General features: G+C 31.6%; 1 long non-coding RNA gene across 1 annotated transcript; it reads left to right on the plus strand.

The window, feature by feature from the left end:
* Positions 1-734: 734 nt before the first annotated feature.
* LOC145128593 (uncharacterized) lies at positions 735-3314 on the plus strand. Its single transcript, XR_013717007.1, has 3 exons — positions 735-818; positions 903-1673; positions 3235-3314. It is a non-coding gene; the product is annotated as an uncharacterized LOC145128593 (long non-coding RNA).
* The last annotated feature ends 7841 nt before the right edge of the window (positions 3315-11155 follow it).

Genomic DNA, 11155 nt, shown 5'->3' on the forward strand with positions numbered 1-11155 from the left:
TTGTTGTTTTGATATAGAAATTTTATTTGCTTCATGATCCAGGTGCTCTACCAACACTGAATGATTTGAAGGGATTCATAGAAGAGAATCCATACAAATCAAAAGATAGTTGGACTTCCATCAAGAACAATTCAGCCGAATACATAATGCAGAATGCTAGGATTCTTGCATCAAATGGTTTGACTAGTCAAACCAATTTGATGCCCCTTACTAAAACTAACAAGAAACGATTGAAAAAGTCAGCATTCATAACAAAACAAGGAAATGTTATTGGAGGTGGGACAAATGATGTGCTTAATGCATTGTCTGCGTATCTAAAATATTTAGAGGGTACTACACGCGATGATTGGCAGGAGTATGTATCATTCTTTTCTTAGATCTTTATGCAGTTTTTTATTTAAATAAATGTTTTTTTTAATAAATGCCTTTATATATTATTGCAGGGTGCATGAAAAATTACGTGAGGCTGACACCCGTGAAGGAGCCTCATTTGGTGTTCTTTTTGGACCTTCCCTTCAGCTTGGAATAGTTTCTAGAAGGAGAGTGTATTATGAGACTCTAAAATATGAAAAAGACAGAAACGGTGGATTTCTGTCACCCTTTGGGTACTCAACTGCCACCATTGCTGCAGCAGCTGGCCATGTTCTCTCAACAGATGTATGCATTTCCACTATTGCCCTCTATCTTGATGAATCTTTATTCCAAATTTGTGACTTTTTTTTGGCAGTGGTATAGTCTATTGGCAATTAAGAAGTCAACTTGATTCAACTGAAAGATATTCTATTCGGTACTGGAAGTGGAATGGTTATCTAATACAGGCTAGTTTAAAAAACTAATCTTTGAACTTTCTATACAGAATTTGATTTTAAAAAACTCTAATGGAATTTTCTTGTTTTTTTTAGTATACTGTTGTGGGAAGTGAAGGTCCTGCAATTCTTCTTGTGCATGGTTTTGGTTTAAGTTATATGATTTAGAAGAAGGCAGCTCACAAGTGGATAGATATATGGATTGTACATATCCAGAATGTAGAATCTTCCTACAAATAACAAGTAGATACAAATGAGTTGACTCAGTTGGTGATATGGAAAAAGAAGAATAGGAAACAATAGCATACTGTCATCTGAAAAATCCTTTTCGTGGCCATTTCCTTGATGAGCATCCAGATCAATTATCATAACCCTGCATACCCTTTTCAATAATGCTACACTCACACCCAATAGCAACCCCAGTAATGTAATCATCAAAACTATTAATATACTTTCACTTATAATGTTGTTCTTTAATTCAAACCCACATTTGGAACTTAGATTTGTTTTGTTAAAAACCCATCTCACACCCTTTGCTGTCTCCACCCCAACTATGAATGAATATGCAACAAGAAACAAACCTGCAAAGAAAAGTACCAATTAAGCAATTAAGAAAAGCATGAATGAAAGAAGCAAAGCTTGAATTTACGTAATATGCAGTGGAATTAGCTAGAAGAAATCCAAGAAAAGAGAAAACCCATTGACCATTGACACTAAGCTCGAGCATTTTCTGATTCCAACCATTGAATGTGGTCAAACTCCCTAAGTAACCCATCAGCAAAATTCTTAATGGGTGAATGTGCACATCAGCAATTTGAACCCATCAAATGATGACTGGATTGGAGTTTTCTCCCCTGCCAATTTCAGGTTCTTATCATTTGTATTTTCTAGTTTTGTCAATTTGTTTATTATATTTATAGCATCCTACTTCCATTTCTTAATTAATTAATAAAAAATGCATTGCTATAATTACATATATTTCTTAAAGTATAATAATTTTAAGAACATATTTTTTGTCCCACCTTTTTAGGTGGGACAAAAAGCTGTAATTTTTATCCATCTTGGGATAAAAAATAGACCTGATAGTCTATTGTTTTCAACATTCAACTTCCTTCCCTGAAAACTCAAGAGTCAGCCCTCCGTATTTATGCACTACGCCTATTAAGGTTTGTTCTTTTATTTATGACATGGGTCCTAGATAGTTTTTGGATGTGAATTTTAAAAATGAGTAATCATTTGCTAAAAGATCAGGATAGTTAGGAAATTTTACATATATCTCAATAATTAGTTATCTTGCAACAACTCGTTACATTATTATCCAAATTCAATTATTTTGTCGTATATAATATCCATTGTATTAATTTAGATGTGATTCATATATTTACATGTGAATTATATGTGATTCACATGTAGATCATATGTGATTCACATGTAAATCTCATGTGATTCACATATTAATCACATGTAAATTGCAAGTGAATCACATAGGAATTACATGTAACTTACATGTAATTCACATATGAATCACATGTAAATCACAAGTGAAACACATGAATTACATGCGATTCACATGTAAATAACATGTAATTCACATATGAATTACATGCGATTCACATGTAAATAACATGTAATTCACATATGAATTACACGTGATTCACATGTAAATCACATGTAATTCTCATATGAATCACTTGTGATTCACATGTAAATCACGAGTGAAACACATATGAATTACATGTGATTCACATGTAATTCACATATGAATTACATGTGATTCACATGTAAATCACATGTAATTTACATATGAATCAGATGTGATTCACATGTAAATCATGAGTGAAACACATATGAATTAAATGTGATTAACATGTAATTCACATATAAATTACATATGATTCACATGTAAATCACGAGTAAAAAACATATGAATTACATGTGATTCATATGTAAATAACATGTAATTCATAATTCACATGTGAATTACATGTGATTCACATGTAAATCACATGTGAATATCACATTATATAATCACATGATATAATCTCATGATATAATCTCATGTGAATCTTAAAAGATACAATCACATGATAGTTAAAAGATACACATTATATAATCACATGATATAATCTCATGTGAATCTTACATGATATAATCTCATGATATAATCTCATGTGAATCTTAAAAGATACAATCACATGATAGTTAAAAGATACACATTATATAATCACATGATATAATCTCATGTGAATCTTACATGATATAATCACATGATATAATTTCACATTTTAATCTTAAAAGATACAATCATATGTGAATTTCACATTATACAATCACATGATATAATCTCATGTGAATTTTACATGATATATACATGTACATTTTTGTGAGTGTTCTTGCATTAATCATTTTTTTTTTAATTTTCTTGTAGAATTTGAAGAATTTGTGGAAAATATTGAAGAGGTAAAAAGTGATAAATTGAAGAAAATATGGAAATCTTGATATGGAGAAATGATAGTATTATGAATCGTTGTAGTTTTTTTTTTTTATTTTACTTTGTATTGAATAAAATACTTGTATTATTATGTTTATAGATTGATTAATAAAATTGAGATTTTTTATGATTTAATTCATTTGAAAAAATATTTATATATGCACTTAAAACGTTGATTTCTTTTTTCTAAAAAATTAGAGTTTTTTTTAAATATTATAGTTTTTTTTAAATATACTGATTTTTAAAAATTTACTTTTTAAAAAAATGCAGTTTTTTTTGGAAAAAATTGCAGTTTTTTCTTTTAAATTGCAGTTTTTTTTAAAAAAATTGCAGTTTTTTCTTAAAATAATTGCGGTTTTTGTGTTTGAAAAAATGCAGTTTTTTAAAAAAAAATTGCAGATTTTTTTTTTTGAAAAAAAATGCAGTTTTTTTTGGAAAAATTGCTGTTTTTTTTAAATTGCAGTTTTTTTGAAAAAAAAAATACAGTTTTTTTAAAAAAAATTGCAGTTTTTTTCAAAAAATTGCAGTTTAAAAAAAATCATTTTTTTTTGAAAATTCATTTTTTCTGAAAAAATTAAAAAAATCTCCTTTAAAAAAAACGAAAATTATTTTTAAAAAAAAAATATGAAATTTGATTTATTATGTTAATTTTTAGAACTTTTATTAATCTTTCCAATAACAAAAAAAATTAAACATTAAATAAGATTTGTAAGATGACGATCATGTCCTTAATGAATTAATTTCGATCTAACGCTCCACTTTTAGTTTTCGGGTTCTCGGGAAACTTTGAGTTCTCAACCGATCTCAACTATATATATATATATATATATATATATATATATATATATATATATATATATATATATATATATATATATATTACTCGATTAATGATTGATTCATATTTTATGTTTGTGCAAATATATTACCATTAAATAAGTACGTATTGTTTTTTAAAGTTTATTTCATTTATAAAACAATCACAATAATAACAAAGCCATCATGCAAGAAAAAGGCTTCTAAAAATAGGTGGTAACATTTATGTGGTTCCACCAAATCCTCTCTCATTGTCTTATTAGTATCTTTCATGATTGGTTGCTCCCATGTGACCATGCTTCCTCAAAACATATATGATGCTGAAATTAAATATCATAAAAATATTTACCATTTTAATTTTATTGGGAGCTAGTTGCTTATCTAAAATTACTATTAAGAGTGAATCTATAACTTATCCTACATTTTGTGAACGATAATAAACTAAATCACATACAAAATAAATTAAATTAATAAAAAAAAAATTGATTTTCGTAAAACACATTAACTGATTGTTGTTAAAAGCTTTTAAGAAAAAATCGCTATTTAAAAAGTGGCTATATTTTAATGTTGTATTTAAAAAAAAAAAAAACAAACATAATTGTAAATTTATCTGATTTTAAATATTTTCTTTTACTTGACCCATTATTAATAAATTTATAATTCAATTATCAATTTGTTATTATTAAACATATGTATAATTAGTCTATTTAGTTGACTAGTGATCAATTATTATGAATATCAATATCAATTCAATAATAGGTTGATTGATTTACGACAATCATATTTATAAATATAGAAACTCCACAATAACTATATCAATTAATTAATAAGATGAATAGTTGATTAATTTACGACAATCATCTTTATAAATATAGAAATTCCACAATAACTAAAAAGAGATTCTAAATCATTGATTTCGATAAATAGGACTGGCGTACTTACTTCGTTGTTTAACCCCTTTAAAATTGATCATGATTGAGCATCTACAATGTATCAGAGGTGTAATGTTTATTTGGAGTTTTATCAATTAAACTCATTGAACTCAACCATACAAAGATGTTATATGCCCTTACTTGAATATTGAGTTTAATAGGAAAAAGAAAATATTTTAATGTTTAAAATAAATCTTTCATTGAACTTTTGTATATTTCAGTTTATTATAGGAGGAAAAATTATATACATACATGAAAAATAAATTTATAATGTTACAATCCGTTAAACTCTATAAAACTCAATGCATTTTAATATCCAAACACTGACACAGTAACATTTATTTATATTTACCAGTTGAAGCCCCCGCGGTGAGAACCTTATGGTTGAGATATAAAATTCCATACAAGAAGTCCATGCTTCAAAGTCGGTATGAGATTTACCATTTTTGTCATACTTCCACACATTAACACATGCTAAAATCCCCATATATACAATATTACATAAATAAATCAATAAATAAATAAAAGATTTGCGAATTCAATGACAAAATTAATTACCATATAAAACAATCAGTTAAAGTTGCATTAATAAAAAAGTGGACCCCCATGCTATGATTAATAACAAACATGTGACATGCTCTGAAAAAAGTAAATGTTTGAGACCCAAAACAATCATTCCTAAACATACCTTTCAAGTTTTGGGCCATCATTTTCTTGCATTGTTGTCATTGTTAAAAATTAGTAATAAGTACATATATATGCATCTTAAGTGACAACATCATGTGCCCTCTTCATACCACAACCCATTGTTCACATGTCTTATTTGGGTATGGTTTCATATACATAAATACTTTTAAGAAAAAAAACATAGTTTTGATCACACAAAACGTTATACGTCCATCTCATAAAGAATGTCATTTTCTGTAAGAGAATGTCATTGGTGTTAGGACCACCCACTTTATTAAAGCAGAAGTAGTAAACTATTCTGAGGTAGAGGTGGTAACTATTTTCTACCACGGGAAAATTTACAATTCATAACTAAAAGCATTGTGGTATGTGATTGAAGTTGATGATGCGTTGAGATGATATAGTCTTGTTTTGTTAGAAAAATAAAATCCAACTATAATTTGAAGTCTTAAACTCGTGTAAAGATGTTAAGAGGCAGAAAAGACAAACTATGGTTGCTAAAAGTATAACAGCTAAAATTATATTAAGGTTGTGTATAATCGCACATTGTGAATAGTCATTAGGAATGACAGGGAGACATATATTTTAAATACTTTGAATCATCTCATTTTTTGTAGAAATGAAGAAGGACCAAACAAAATGAAATGTCCCAAAACTCATATAGAATTTTTTTTTTCATTCTTAAAACAAAACCATTCATTTTATTTCATCGAAAGATCATTAAAGTATCAAAAGTAGTTCCAAATAAACATCAGAGTATCATAAACCAAAAGTGCAGAATATTCAATGGAGGCGATGCAATCTTGTAAGACCTTCTCTTTGCTACAATATACCTGAAACAATTGAACTAAAAACCGTAAGCACAAAGCTTAATGAGTTCTCCAAAATATCACATACCATACAAATAACGACCTATTTTAGACAACGGGCCCGATCGTTGGTCTATTTCAACCAACGGTCTATTTTATTCATGTGAATGCTATGATCCAACCATAGTTTTGCCGTGACTCTCTTTGCCACAGCCCCGCTGCAATCTTTCCTGTCATGATCCAACCATGGTTTTTCATGCAAGTCAAAAAGACAAACTAACATACAATGACACTTAGTATCCTACATAATATAGTAAGAAGACTCACCTCTCTATCGAAATATACTATAACACAGCTCGTAGAGTCGTAAGGATGGTGCTACACACCACCTAAGGAAACACAAAAGGTCAAACCTTAGTCTACCATCTAAAACTAAGAAATGGACAAAAAGTAAACCTGATCAAAAGTCAACGACCAATGGTCAATGGTCAGCTACTGCACCGTGGCCTACCACTAACCGCACCGTATCATCCACACGACAAAAAAACGCTAGTGAAACCCGCCACTCCGCCGTGGTGAGATACCCACAACGTCGTGGAGACTGGCCAAAACAACTTAATGGATTGAGCTCCTAATCGGTTAAGCCTAACAATCATACTTTCTAGAAAGCTTCTAAGCACTCAAATGATCCATAAAAATTCTTGCTTATAGAGATGCATGCCCAATGGATGTCACACCCCAAGTTAGGTCAAAATGGTGAGAAATGGGGCCAAAACCCCATTCATGGCACCTAATCAACATAAAAACGCAGATCTGAAATATATAAGACTAAAGGGACCTCAAAGATCCGTAAAGTTGCTAACTTTATTGAAACATTTCACTCAGATATTCCAAACAAGAACTAGCCACAAATCTTATATCTAAAATGAAACAGCCATAAAGATTGAGTCATAGAGACTTACAAGGGTCCAGGAGATGCTCAAAGGGGTTGGGATGATCCTTGCTTGCTGATCTTTTACTCCACAATTCCTCTTTCTTCCTTTAAATGGCCAAAAACACCAAAAAGGAGTTCAAGAATGGATGAAAATTAGTTAGGGTTTGCAAAGGATGCTTCTGGGGTGATAGCGGCTGAGGATGGTCAAAACCCTAACCGTCATGTTCGTTATATAGGGTCCAAGGCCAAAAACTTAGGGGTTTGTGCACATTGCGGTGTCATGTCGCGACTTCATTTAAGTATCGTTTCGTGGTGAGGTGTCACCACCATGCCGTGGCAAACAAACACAACGCCGCGGGATGACTAATTTCCAGAAAGTCCAAGTTTTAACACAAGATAGTTACAAAGAATAATACCTAGAAATATGGATGCTATACAAAATCTCATATTGGTAAAAGTGAAAGGATTAAAAATCGATATATCTATTAGGCTGGTACGTATGAGTTGGTGTTATAACACCAACAAATTCCCACATCACATTGCCACATCATGTTTAACACCATACCATTTGGGTGGGAAATAGTGTTTCGTGTTATAACTAGGTTATGGAGGTGTTATATATATATATATATATATATATATATATATATATATATATATATATAGAGAGAGAGAGAGAGAGATAGAGAGAGAAGAAGAAGAAGAAGAAGATCAGACAATTCTCCCATTTCAAGATGTTGTAACACCAATGCATCATAACATAACAAGCAAGGGGCAGTGTTTTCCTTGTTATAACTAGGTTATGGAGCTGCCACATAGGCCCTTCACGTCGTTAATGTATCCATAACCGACATTCTTATAATAAAGGTTATTCAAGTAGAAGTGACGTTATGTTGGTGAAGATAAGTGTAACGCCTGTGTTTCTGGCTAAGCATTAGTTTAGTGATGTAATAGTTAGAGTCAACAATTGTAACCTATTTTGAAGTAATGACGAAGAATTATTTGAGTACTATGTAATTTATCTGACTTATGTGCAATATACATGTTTATAACAATATCATAAATAATAATAATAATATGCGTCAAAAATAGAATAAAGATTTGACCCAATATCTTTATATAAAGTTGAAGTAGTCATGACAAGGATTCCGGAGATATAAAGAAAGCTGAAATCGGACTTATAACGAAGAAGTTATGACCCGTCGAAGTTTTGCGACTAAACCGGCACAGCGTCGCGTATCGTAAAAAGTGAATTTTTGATAAACTACTTTTTAGCCGTAGAGATGTAAACGAAAGTCGTAGTATACATTAAAACGAGAGTGTACATAAAAAGAACGTCCAAATCTGACTTTGTTAGAGAAAATTATGATTTTTCTAAAATTTTGCATAGCAGTACAGAGCCCGAAATTCGAATTCTAGACCGATCGATTTTTAGCCGACTCAACCTAAATGAGAATTGAATATCTCGTTGATAGGAGCTCAACGATATAAAGAACGTCGAAAACGGACGTCGGACTTTAACTGTCTAAGCATGTTAAAATATAACCTTAAAAATAAATTCAAAATTAACCGACGGAGTCTAAACGAAAGTTGTAGATCACGTCGCTACCTACGCGTGGATATAAAGAACGTTAAAAACAAAGCTCGTATGTGAAAGTTACGAAATTTAGAAGGTAATTAATTTTGGGGTTAAGTTCCGAAGGTGACACGTGGCACCATCTCAGTTGTACCTTCCTTCCCACGGTTTCTCATGTGATTTTGACACGTGGTAACGTACGCCCCGCGTAGCACCTGGTACGCCCAGCGTACTGTAGTACGCCTCGCGTAACTCGAACTTCCAACCTATAAATAGAGGCGCAAATCACCTCATTTCTTTACACCTTTCTAACTTTTCTCTCCCAAATACCCCCAAACACTCTTCTCCCTTCCCTAACACCCCCTAGGTATTAGACGCGAGTCCCGAAGCTCCATAAGGCTTCGAGAAGAAGAGCTTTCGGCTCGGAACTTCTGCCCGCACAGAGCCCGATTTCGCGCTAAACCCCCTTGTAAGTGAGTTATGCTTACCCTACTTTAAGTATAACATATGTTTAAGTTCATTGTCCTTATTATAAACCTACAAATAAGATTTTTCAGTTATTCAAAGTCGTTATACTGATTGATCTACTTACGGGGATGATGTCTAGGGCTGTGATTTAGTGAGTTGTTTAAAATGGGCTTTCTAAACAGTATACTTCGTATACCAAACGGACCCTACCTCCGATATGATCCTACCTGGTTGTTCCTTTCTTGATAGATCATGAAAGTAGACTTTAAGTTAATGATAACTCTAGACTAATAATTAGTAGCAATAAATATTAGACTAAACTTAGTGATAATAATACTAGGTTTCGTCGAAGGAAAAGAAAATTGTTAGAAGCGAAGCGCTGCCCGAATTTCGAGTCATCACTTTAACAAGTGAGTGCATAGTTACTTTCATCTTACACATAGATATGAAGTATTTAATATAAATTACATACTATACGTGCATATTATCTGTGTTTTTGATATCCATGTTGGATGAACGATGTATACATGTTTTACTTAATTTAAACTGGATATGTATTTTATACCTATCAATATGTTGGGAAAAGATGGGTAGATGAAATAGATGATGAAAGATGAAATAAAATGATGAGAGGCGTCGATGTTGAAAGCTGACCCAGTCATCTAGCGGAGTATAGATGACGACCATAGACTATTCTAGACAGTCTAGTAGAACACTAGCAGGCTCGCAACATGTAGGTGTTTGTGAAAGATGTGCTCAACAGGTGTACTCCATCCCCCTCATGGTTGTCTTACAGACATATATTGCTAAGGAATACCCTAAGCAATATTGTCTATCCCAATGATGATCATTAGGATAGGTCCCTTAAATTAGATACTTTAGGGATAGGAAGTGAGGATAACAGGAACGGGTAATCAGGTTGAATGATTTGATGAAATTAAAGGACTTAATTATTATGGGTTGAAAGCCCTATGTGCTCACCAAGCTCCCAAGTCTGACCCACTCAGTTTCTTGTATTACATGTAGTGGAAAAAGAGCATAGGAGTGATGATCTAATGAGAAATCTATGGATTATAGGCCATTAGAATAATAGATGTTTGTAAGGCATGTACCATTTCTGTTTATGCTTATGTACTGTATTGACAATGACATTCCAACGTTTTTAATATAATTAAACACATTTCTTTGGAAATTCTTTGATAAAGTCTTTATTATATTTTTGGGAACAAATTCTGCAAAATTATTCTTCAAAAGGATACTCTGAATTTTAAATAAAGCATAAAGAAATCGGTCTTTTCTGGCCGTGAAATTGGGGATGTCACAGTTGGTATTAGAGCATTAGTTTAAGCGAACTAGGAATTTGTAGGATTTCTAGACTTAAACTTAGAATGCTAAGCGATGATTGTGAGATGAGTGTCTGCTATGTTTAGAAACTATATAGACACGAGCACTAGCTTATTTAAGGAAAGATTCCTAAATTGCTTTTATGTGCTAAACGATTTATGTTATAGCTATAAAGATGCCTTATATGCTAATATTTGATCGGATCTATGGTCTGTTGCCGACCAGATTTGGAAACTTTATGTGTTCAGATTTCTAAACGTTCAACTACGGTATTAGAACTGGCATGTAACTT

This window comes from Lactuca virosa, chromosome 8 (assembly GCF_052849685.1).
Source record: "Lactuca virosa cultivar CGN04683 chromosome 8, Lactuca_virosa_CGN04683_v6, whole genome shotgun sequence".
NCBI classification, from domain to species: domain Eukaryota; kingdom Viridiplantae; phylum Streptophyta; class Magnoliopsida; order Asterales; family Asteraceae; genus Lactuca; species Lactuca virosa.